Genomic DNA, 12,415 nt, shown 5'->3' with positions numbered 1-12,415 from the left:
GGGCCCATATTCACAAAACATTTTATCTTACCACTAAGAGTTCTCCTAAATAGCAGTAAACGTTTTTAGCTAAGAGTTTTCTTTTAAAACCTATTCACAAAGCTGCTGAGACAAACTTTTACTAAGGAATAGACAGAAGTCTTAAGCTAAGAGTAAGGGCGGGGTTGACCTCGTTGCTATGGATGATGTCAGCATGCTTGCTTACTATGCACACAATGATTGGCTGATAGTCTCTGTCAAAGATTTATTCATAGAAATAGTGTAGAGCGCGATTTTATGTTGCCATATTCTATTCAATTAAAGGTTTAAAAATAAAAATGTTAATTGCCACATTCAAATAAAGATGGTAAAATGCAGGCTAAGTGTCACTAATTAAATAATATATGTATGTATATATATGTATATTATATATGTTCAGCTAATTGTCAGCCTGTATGCTTCTTGTAAAAAATGAGTGATTATGCATACAAACATCCTTTTAATTAACAGAGTAGAATAATCATGGCTGATAGTAAGACATGCAAACATCAGTAAAAACTGTTATTCAATTTTTTTCTTATAAACATTTTTAGAAAGATGTGCCTGTTTTTCTAAGAGTTTTCTCTTAAAACCTATTCACAAAGCTGCTGAGATAAACATTTACTAAGGAATAGAGATAAGTCTTAAGCTAAGAGCAAGGGCGGGGTTGACCTCGTTGGTATGGATGATGTCAGCATGCTTACTAACTATGCACACAGTGATTGGCTGATAGTCTCTGTCAGAGATTTATTCATAGAAATATTATAATATTATGTTGCCATATTCAAATAAAGATTTTAAAATGCAGGCTAAGTGTCACTAATTAAATAATATATGTATGTATATATATGTATATTATATATGTTCAGCTAATTGTCAGCCTGTATGCTTCTTGTAAAAAATGAGTGATTATGCATACAAACATCCTTTTAATTAACAGAGTAGAATAATCATGGCTGATAGTAAGACATGCAAACAAAAAAGAAAACCAAACTGGACACAAGAACAGCTGTTACTTCTTCCCCAATTGGTTAATGAAAACAAGGATATAATCAAAGGAAAATTTGAAGTTGGGATCACCTCCAAAACCAAAGGCGATACCTTTTTAAAAGCACATTATTGTCAAATGTTTCTAAAATGTTTACGTTCCGAGGCAGATTCCCAGCAACAGCCATTCTAGGACAGTTTGTGGTTTGGCCTTAGTGACTTAGGAGTCCTCTTCACTACTCCTAACGTTTCACAGATTTAGGAGCTAGTTTTAGTGCTAAAATGCTTTGTGAAATACTCTTAGAGCAAAAATTTAGGAGTCCTAAATTTAGGACTGACACGGCCATTATTTTTAAGATTTTCTCCTAAATTTGCGAGTTATGGGCTACTTTTAGCCTTAAGATGTTTTGTGAATACGTGCCCAGATGTTTATGAATGGGCTAATGAAACTTTGACTCACTCAACCAATTTGTTCAAAACACGGAATCAATCAGCAATGAATCGGCTGGTTGCTGTGAGATGCGCTGTGTTTCCGCGTAAAATGTAAGTGACCTAATATTATTGTATTTGCTTATTGAACTGTTATAGAACTATTAAACAGTCGTAATGGTGAAAACGTTGTGTGATGTTGCCTAACTAACTGTATTTTAAATATAAAAAGTTTCCATTTTGAATTTTTACCTCAGGATGCGGAGTTTTGTAGTGTTGTAGCGCGTTTTGATTTCTCCTGGAGAGGCTGCGGGAGCCTCGCCTCAGCAGCGCAACCTTATTCTGTCAATAGATGCATTATATACAGTAGCTATATCCACTATTCACCACTTACTCTAAATGTAATAAAATCAAAATAATACTTGCGTTTAGGTGTTTACATAGTTATTTTTGGTTACTGATGTTTTAATCATGTTACTTGTCTGGCGTTAATGAAGCGTTAATGTTGAGCCCTGGAGTCTATGTGCCGGGGCTCAGCCCCGGACGGCCCCGGCCCAATTTAAACCCTGAATATATATATACATGTGTATAAAAATATATACATTTGTATAAACAGTCATTTGCATTTATAGACGAAAATACTACTGTACTAGTTATTATTGGACCAAGGTTATAATGCAACCTCAATGGCAAAATTTTTTGAAAAAAAGTGTGAATGCGTATGTATAAAATGTTTGTGTAAAAATTTTAATATATCTATATAAATTTTTATACTGTACATTTATGAAAATATAACACTTAAATACATTAATTTGGTACTATATAAATGTTACTATAGGTTATTACAGGTTATTACAGGCCTATAAAGCAACCTCAATGTTACACAATATGTAACACAGTAACTGCTCCATCTCTATAGCCACCAGAGGGTCCTTGGCCTGCCCTGGATAATGCTGAAGACTCCTGCTCTAATAGACAACCCCCCACCTTGAATATACTTGACAATATTCAGCTGTGTAACATTATAGAGCAGGGGTGGGCAAACTTGGCCCTTCCAGGTCCCTTTCCTTCAGAGTTTAGCTCCAACTCTAATCAAACACACCTGAACCAGCTAATCATTGACTTCAAGACTACTAGAAAGCTACAGGCAGGTGAGTTTTATCAGGGTTGGATCAAATCTCTGCAGGAAAGTGGCCTGGAAGGGCCAAGTTTTCCCATCACTGTTATAGAGTGTCAAGTTAGTACACGAGAGACAACTTTCATTCCATTTGTGGAATATCTAGAGCATGTTCAGTAGGAGAGAGGTGAGTGTAGGTGTTCATATAGGTAGGTGGAATAACCGCCCTTATCTATTTTTCTGCACTGAGTTTGTTTTTATGTGCAAATCCAGGCTATACGAAGTACTTTATAAGTCAGAGATGCAGCAAACGCAACTCAGGCAGGATATATATTTGTTCCCTAACTGTGTAAAGGTATTTTTTAAACCATAATTTGCCACCAGTTTCTTTGCAATTGCATAAAAAATGTGATCTGGGCAGGGTACTGGCACATCATTTCTTTGGGTACTTCTAAGATCGGGCACAGGTGATGGCCGGTGCATTCGGTATTCAGGCAGTGTAGTGCCCAGGGCAGAACACAAAGAGAGAGTCATTGTAAACAGAGCTGCTGTAAACAACTTCAGCCTGGGCTGAAAATGAAAACGTGCTCCCCTTTTCCTGGGATTAATTGAATTCTTGCTGCCACTAAAGTGACTGGGAGAGCTGAGTGACAGCTATTGCTGATGAAAAAGGCATGTGCTGAAAATGTCTGGACTCTTCCTGTGCGTTACGCTGACTGTGACGATATTGCTCTTTGATGTGCGCATCTTAGTGAAGAAATGCAGCAGTTGACTGTGAAGGCTGTTATTTTAAATAGCTCCTTAAAAGCTGCTAAACACTTATCCTTCCAAAAATATATAAACTGCAAGAATGTATAGGAAGTGGGAAAAAAATCACACGCTGAAGATCAAATGACGACTTTCTCAGATGTTTCTTCTGGAAAAAGATTCCAGTAATGTAATATGCTTGCCATCAGGGCTATTATCATTAACTAAAACTTAAACAAAAACCATTAATAATTTTTTTTTATAAAAAGACAACAAAATTACTAAACCTTTAATTAAAATTAATACAGAAAATCTAAAAATAAAATCTAATTCAAAAAGTATAGTAGTATGTATTATAATAGTATTGTTTATGTCTTGCTTCTGGACTGTTTACAGGTATCTGCTTGTATGTATGTACATAGTGTATATTATGTTCTTTTTTTTACATATATATTATAATATGTTACTCTACATAAACTTGCAAATTGCACCTCAAGGACAAAGTGTTTAGAATTTAACTGGATTGGATATCAATGATTCTAAAATAACACTGCTTCTCATTCTCATTATGCCAAGGTGTCTACAATTTTACAGATCTATGCTCTTATACAGTATGTCAACATTTCTCTTAATTTTTATTCTCCTAAGGCATTTTAGGAGAAGTATCTGAGACCAACTTCATACTTAAAAGGACAGTTCACCCAAAAATTGAAAATTCTGGCATCATTACCTCACCCAAGCCTATATGACATTCTTATTTACTGCGGAACACACACACAAACTCCTTTTAAGATTTGCTTAAATAAATAATGGATGGTAAATGGTGCATTCAAAGAAAAAACATTTGCTTGACCTTTAGCAAAAAGGTCTTATTTTTCAGTCGTGAGGCTTTGCAGTAAATTCTACATACTGTATAGGCTTTGATCAGACTGTCCTTCTAAGAGTCCTTGAGAAGGTTTTGGTGATAGCCTGCTTTTCATGTCCACCTTTATTACCTGGCTAACATCCTGCATGGATCAGCATATCTGTTTACACAGGACCAATGCAACCATTCTATTTCACTGGCTTAACGTGAGCCGATCCCGTGGAAACCCTTGTACCAGACGAGTGAGTGCAGTTCAGTCACAGGTGTGCCAGAACTCATAGCCTGACCAAGGATACTGCTTATATCCAGATATGGCTGTTATCAGCATGCTTGCAGCCGGCAGGCTTTAGCGGACCTCTCTCTTTTTCTCTGCAGAATGTTTCAAAGGGGGTTTTCCTTCTAAGGAAGCAAAGAGAAAATTTCAGCTTTAGGCTGAGCGATTTAACCCTAGACGGGTCCCCTGGCTGTGTGTTAGCTTATATGTAGGGGTTAAGAACACAAGACGGTGTGACATTTTAGCATTTGTATTACCAGTCAGACCTCTTGAATCTAGCTGTGAAGCTATCTAAGGGATTCTTGCACAGTTTGGACACCTGTGTCCTTTGTATTTCCACTGTAACTCCATCGAGTATTGAAAATCTCCTCAGGTGGTACTCAACAACATGTATTCAATCACATGTCTACGATGTTTCAATTTCATACAGTGCATAAGGGGAAAGCTCCTCGACCTCTGAGCAATCAAATGCCATCTCTAAACAAAATATACTTCTGTGAGCAGAGTGTTTGATAGTCCTCTTGGGTAGTTGTCCATTTCATTCCACTGTTTCATAGCTTTGTGAAGAATAGAAAATAGTAACATGTCTACTGGTTTAGATTTAGTGATGTAGCCAGTCGATCCCACCAGCTGGAGGATGCAAAGATGCTTCTTGTTTCCTCTCTCAGCTGTGTACTAGTACTTTGGGGGCTTACCATAGCCGCCTGCTGCGAGCTTCAGTGTAAATATTGCGTATCAGTATCAAATAAATTTGAGCGCGATTTAAACCCGGATGATTATAACCACTCTAAGTTCGTCTGCTTTGGGAAAGCTAGCGTGTCTCCGACATAGTGATAACACTCGTTGCCTTCTCTAGTGCAGCTCAACCAGGTCTCGTCCCATTCGTCGGTATTTGTGATATCACAAATCCCGGAAAATATGCGTTGTAGTCCAAACGAGTCGTTCATTGTAGTTTTTGAAAAGTTATTTCTGTTAATTAAAATATCTCCTTTTGAATTGGACTTTGAGCTTTGTAACTTTGCAGATCTTTTTTTATGCTCAAACAGCAACATTACAGACTAACTAAAGTTGAAAAAGTGAAAAAGCATAATAGCACCCCTTTAATAGCTTCTCAACTTGTTCAGAAGTCCTAATGATTTGGAAAAATGCAGTAAATAAGGCATGATAATCCTGCCTTTGAAACTATTTTAAACATAATTTGTTCTCATTCCTGTATAGTTCTTATACATGTATACAATATGCTTGTCCTCATTATTGCTTGTAATCATCTGACAGCATACCACCACATTCTTTAGTCTCGGATCTTCATCCTTAGCTTTTGCAGTTATGTTATATGACGTAAAATGATATAACTTGGTGTTTAAAAGTTTGGTATTGGTAATTTTTTTTTTTTACATTCTTTTATGCTCACCAAAGTTGCATCACAAATATAGTACATTTGTGAAATAGTATTACAATTTCAAATAACTGTTTTCTATTTGAATGTATTTTAAAATGTAACTTATTCCTGTGCTGGCAAATCTGGATTTTCAGCAGCCATACCTCTAGTCTTCAGAGTGACACAATCCTTCAGAATCATTCTAATATGCTGATTTGGTGCTTAAGAAACATTTATTTGAAACAGAAATATTTTGTGACTATATAAATGTCTTTACTGACACTTTTGATCAATTTAAATCTTTGTTAAAAAATAAAATAAAAATGTGTAAATTATAAATTTGAATTATAATTATATTTATTCATATTAAAACCTTATAATATCAATCAAAAATTATATCAAATATCAATATCAAATTATATTTTAAGTATTTCTATATTAGACTGAGTGATTAGTTACAAAGCTTCAAGTATGAGTGTAAGGTTTCATTGCATTTTCACAGTTCAGTTTCTGCTTTTGTTTTTTTTTGTTTTTTCCTATAGTCACTTCCAAAACTTTATAGAAACAAGTTCGGAACTTGGCCAGAAGTAAATTATTCATGTGGGCTACTGACTACGGAATAAAGAGGCATTTACTTTGTGTGGGTTTGCCTGAATTAATCATAACATGAGACTAAGATGGGTGATGAATTCTCTTTCAGTACAAAACCTACCAATTTTCCTGTAAATGACAGATGTCTTCTTGCACACATGGACCCAGCCATTATCAACAGCATCACTTTACCGCGCACATCAAACATTTAGCAGACGTTCTATTGTCTGTAGTGCATTCTTGCATTTTCCTCCTACAGTGTGCGTACACAACATGCAATTTTGACATCAGCAATCCAAACGTGTCTGTTGACAGAAATGTTTGAAGGAACCATCGCCAGAGATAATTGACTCATGATTTGATGTAACAGAACTTGATGCCAGACTGAATCACTGCAGTGTTTAACTGCAACATTTCAAATATTTATTTAGAATTACACTATGAAGTATACACTGACAAACATTCAAATAATTTTTTCTACCAAGAGTTTTGAACAAAGGGTAGAAGCGATTTGACTTTGTCCCCAAAGTATCCTTTTCTCCCCTCCCCCTCCACGTATTCCCTCTATGCTAGCCATAGGTACTGAATAGTTTCCATGGAGACAAACACTGATTGTATAAGGCCTGTACATTTCCAAACATGCAGATGTGTGCAGTGGTCGGAGAGCAACAGAGCATCATTGAGATATTAAGGTTGACATTTCTTACCGACAAACACAATGTCAAGCTCCTTTCCCACTGGATTTATGGTGCGGTTGATGTGGTAAGTAGCGTTGACTGCAGGGTGAAGTGGGGGCTGTATGAATACACTGCAACAGAAATCAATGGACTGTTGATTCATCCCCCGTGTCTGTGGGCTTGCACACTTGATCAATACTAATCCCCTCATCTGTCAGAGGTCACATCCAGTTGTACATCTCTCACTGTCAGCACATGAGCGCACAAGAAGTGACTCTCAGGACACTGGTTTAACAGTCTACTGGGATGAGCTGCTAAGAATACAGTACTCTTGTTATGCTCTTTTTTTCAGAACCTTTGACTGATTCAAGATTTTTTATTTTTTTATTTTAACTAGTCAACTCAAAAACGTATAACTACAACATGATTCAAGTAACATGTAGTTAAAGAATAGTTGCATTTTCCAAGTGTATCACACATGAAATTGTCAATATGGTGTAAATGTAAAACGAATTAACTTGTTAAAAATCTTTGCAGAGAAGATGCATGAAATTTGAAGGCACATTTGTACAAACTTGTCTTAAACATATCCTGTATGTTTAAAAAAAATTTTTTGAAAAAAGTGCTAAAAAAAAAGTCAAGGCAATTAAAATTCAAAATGACCAAGTATAATACCAGTAGACTACTAACATTAAATGTTTTGTAAAAACAATGAAAATAGCAGCAGCTTTCAGCCTGTCAGCATCATGCAAACATGAAATATCAGACGTGCTTGAAACGCATGTTTGACAATTGAGTCTATATAAAAACGTATATGTGTAACCAACAACCTGGTCTCATAAAAATACGTACCTCTGGGTACTTTTCTGCAACACCTTTTTTACGTACCTTACTGCACGTTTCGCCACAGTTTCAAAGGGAAATGTCTACTGAGTGGCACTAAAACACGGGTTCAATACCCTGGCACGTTTTTATTACGTTGATATAGGTACGTATTGCTGTGTTTTTATTACGTTGCTTCAGGTACGTATTGCGGCGGTTCAGAATTCAAATATCCGGGGACTGTCGCTAAAAGTTAATGCTCTATAGTGTTGGAAATATGCCCTAAACCAAACCCAACCCTAAACCTACCGGATAGTGTTAACAAATGCAAAACTGATATAAAAACACATTTGTTGATGCTACCGTGCCATTTGAACTTCCTTATATGCAGATTTGAACTAGATTCGAACCAGAGCTCCTCACCTCACAAGTACATCTCCGTACTCCGTGAGCTTCCGAATAAACCTACCGTCTATGAAAACCCATAGATATGAAGCAGGATATGTGCGATGCTAACATTCAGACGCATCAGTTTTCAAATTTCCCAGCATATTAAAATTGTTTTGAAGTCATAACATAATAGTCTTCAAGTACCGGTAATTGTGCGAAAATTACGCTTTATTAATCGAAACTCTGTACATTTGTGTGAAAAGGAATAAAAGGTATCGGAGTTTTACTGCCTAGTGTTCATTTCTTTTGGAAACTGCAGTGATATGTACTTATTGGTACATATTTCGCTTCTTGCGAAAAAGTGCCCCCAGGTACGTTTTTGCCATGAGACCAGGTAGGTAACAAAAATTTGTTCATCTGCCATCTTTTTTTATTTTTATTTATGTATTTATTTTTGGTCAACTGAGCTTGTTACAATGCATTCTGGGATTGCCTTCCCTATAATGTAATTTTTTTTTAAAATAAATAAAAACAGGGCACATTGCATGGTATTAATATAAATGAATTTTCAATATTTATTTTTTACAGGTGTTTTAACTCTATTTTGTTTTTGTTCACTTCATTGCTTTGAGTTTTAGGGTTAACAGAAATGTCCGTATTTTATTTTATTTTTTTACAGTGTAGGAATCCTATATAGCAGTGATTATCAATCGCATCCGCATGTGAGCATTGCACTGGCAACTTCTACAAAAACTGTGATGTATCCTGTTCTGTACAGCTCAATTAACTAAAATCAGCTAAAATCAGATTTTGGGCATATCTGACTCAAATTGGTTTCACTGTTTGTATGTTGAAAAGCAACACTAATCCAAACTAAATTCATATGTGGATTGATATCCAATTAAAATAACATTTTTGAAAATATGCTTTAGTAAGAATGGATTTTAATTATTTTTTTCATCCTAACATTTATAGTTAACCTCTGATGTGCCTTTGTGAGTACATCCCAATATTGATTACACTTTCTGAACAAACAGAACCGATTTAATCACCTGAAAAACATCTGATTTGAATTACAAATCAGTTCGGGTGCAGTGTGAACGCACAACTTACAGTCCACATTTACATTTATTCATATTTCCCAGCATAAATTAGCTCTAGTAATGAATGACGCCTACTCCAACCCTGTGCTCCCCTCGTCCCCTGGTTCTCAATGCCTGCCTTTGTTTGAAGATGAGAATGAGCCATTCCCTCTCTCTCACAGATGACCCCTCTTGTCTCCACAGCCGCCTGCCGAGGACGTGACGTGGTCTGGATGCCAGCAGCTGCCTCTCAGAGCCCCTGACGTCCCATGACAATCTGAGAAACACATCCTCATCCTCCATTTACACGCTCTTGACCCCCCGGTCCGCGAGGATTATTGAGTCTCGGGATTACTGAAGTGTCCGCTTTAGCCACGGGAGAAAGGGCACGCTATTACTTGTGAGTATCCTCAGCTGCTCTGAGCCTCAGTTCTGCCTACAGTCATTATGGGCTTTTGTGCTTACTTGGTGGAAAAGAAAATGCAGGGAAGACTTTATTAGAGCAAATGAAATGCTTCATCAAACATTATTGGCCATTACTTTAATTATCAGCATAACAGAATGAAATGAACGAAAACAGATCTTTCTTGCCTTGAGTTCTCGTATCTGAAATGTCTCAAGACTAAATTGAAACCGGCTATACGTGACGTGAAGGAACTGGGGCATTGCCAGCGATGTCATGCTGCTGTTTTGGCCACAAAATGCCTAGAGCGAGACTCCAGCATGTTAGGGATTCGGTTAGTGTCTATGTGAGTGAGTGCATAGTTTGTCAAACTACCATAATAAATAACTGAAACAAATGTACGACAAGGTTGTGTGTAGGTTCAGCATTTGCTAAGGTTGCCAGCTCTCTGAAGATTTCCAGTTTCAGTGTGAGAACGGGTTTAGAAACTCAATAGATTCAGGGAGAGACCACACATTATTTGATTTCAACAATCTCTGAGGCCTGGGCTTCATGCTGCTGGTGCAAAATATCTTAGGCCTGCTATTACCTGAGAGTGTTTGCCTGGGTCTAGGGGCAAGTAAAAGGTGAAAGTCACAAATGATTTGGAATCCAGAATGAATTAATGCAATCTGAGATGAGGAACAGGGAGAGCCAGAGAGGCTACATGCATGGATTTTTCTGTATGTGGATGTGGGCTGCTTGAATCAGAAATCGATTGTAGTGATGAAACCAGTACACATGTCTGATTGGATGAAGAAAAAATTGTACTACAAAGAAACACACTAAAAACACAGGTCCAGCTTTGAAAGAACAAGCTGTTCTTTCTAGTGCCATTTTTGTTTCTTTTTTCTTTTTTTGTCTGTTAGAAAGGTAACATGAATTCAAAACGGACCATATTTCTAGTCTTAATGGATGTTCCTTGTTATATTGTGCGCAGTTTATAGGATAATTTTTATTTTAAATAATAATAACTTTCAAATTCAACGTTTTTTTTTTTTTAATTTTTTTTTTAATCTGATGCTGCATTTAACTCATTTCTGAGGATTTCATCACTTTCCCTGGGCTAAACTTTAAAATGTTAATTAAACTAATGAAAATTCCATCATTTAATTATTATTTAATTATTTACTTCTGTTCTCTGTAGGAAGCAAAAGGAGTTCAAGATATCTAGATAATAGTAGGATGTAATTATTACTATTATACTAATAAAGAAAACATAACAAACATAAATATGTTTTGTATGAATGCCCGTTTCCATCTCAAAGTGAATTATAAAAAAGGTAATTATGAGATAAAGTCACAATGGTGAGAAAAATACTTGCAATTCTTTTTTTTAACTCTTACGTGAAAATGGTCTTCCATATTTTCGTGTAATTCAAACCACAATAATAACCAAAGATTGCCAAGGCTATAATGGAAGCCTCCAAAATGAGGTGAAAATGTTTCATGTCTTTGGTGATGCAGGACAGACATCACAAAATGACATAACGCTGTCCTGATATATACGGTTGGTAAACAATTGAAAAGCGGAAACTGCAGAAACAGCAACAATCCTGAACTCAAACGAAATTAGTCCCATTTACTAAAAAGACGGATGGCTAATCAGCAGTCTCAGATCAATCCGGGAGTCTAGCCGTCATGTATCTCCCGTCTGCTAGTGAACATCTACTCAGACCAGGCACGTGCACAGGTAGGGCTCAATGTGGAGATCTGACAAAAACAGGTCTCAGAGAGGTGTTTATTACAAATAAAAAAATAAAAATGAAAGCACATGGAGCGGGATGCCCGGGATGCGTATCCGTCACTCTTGGTACACCTCAGTGTCGAACAAACAAAAGAAGTGAGGAATATTTAACAGCAGCGGTCACGGTGATGATGAGGCGAGCACCAGTGATCGCGGCCGCGCCTCTCGTTCTCATGCCTACTCCGTGTGTCTGCTGGGCGGCGATCAAACGGACAGGGCAGCGCTTTTCACGAGCGGCGATCGCTTACACGAATCATGTAATTTATTTATTTATTCTTATCTCGGCTCTTTTGTCGTAAGTTATGTTATTACTCCATTAATGTATACTAGCCTATAAATCCAGCGCTCCCTGAACGCAGTCTCTGGCTTATTGCCAGTCAAGCGCAAGCACACAGGGACGCGTCTAGAGTAATAACGACTCTGATCTGATCATAAAATCTTTCCGAGTCACAGGGCTCAAGTCCAAGTCAAGTCTCGAGTCATTCTTACCGCTTTCATCGGCGTTTTAACGTTGATTGGATCAACAGCTCAGAGGAGGAGTCGGTCAGCTGCTCGCAGATCACAGATATTTTAGGATTACTGATAAACAACTGTCATTTGATTTGTATTATTTGTACTTGTTATTTATTTTAATTTTAGTTAAATTATGTCTGAATTTTATTATGTCGTATAGGTCTTTTAAGTGTTTAGTTTTATTTGAGTTATTTTAATACTTCAATAAAATGGAAATGAAATAATATATATATTGAATTTATAAATGTGTATGTGTATATACAGTGGGTACGGAAAGTATTCAGACCCCCTTAAATTTTTCACTCTTTGTTATATTGCAGCCATTTGCTAAAATCA

General features: G+C 36.6%; 1 protein-coding gene across 2 annotated transcripts in view; it reads left to right on the top strand.

The window, feature by feature from the left end:
• The window catches only part of LOC107758242 (galactosylgalactosylxylosylprotein 3-beta-glucuronosyltransferase 1), an 89,207-nt gene that overhangs the window by 30,280 nt on the left and 46,512 nt on the right, over positions 1-12,415 (top strand). For both annotated transcript variants that reach the window (XM_016575934.1, XM_016575931.1), the window contains exon 2: positions 9,582-9,777. The gene's annotated coding sequence lies outside the window, so the exon portion shown is untranslated. The remainder of the gene's footprint in view (positions 1-9,581; positions 9,778-12,415) is intronic.

The sequence above is a fragment of the Sinocyclocheilus rhinocerous genome, unplaced genomic scaffold (assembly GCF_001515625.1).
Source record: "Sinocyclocheilus rhinocerous isolate Xijiao unplaced genomic scaffold, SAMN03320098_v1.1 scaffold23, whole genome shotgun sequence".
NCBI lineage: Eukaryota > Metazoa > Chordata > Actinopteri > Cypriniformes > Cyprinidae > Sinocyclocheilus > Sinocyclocheilus rhinocerous.
This window is presented reverse-complemented; position numbering and strand designations above follow the sequence as displayed.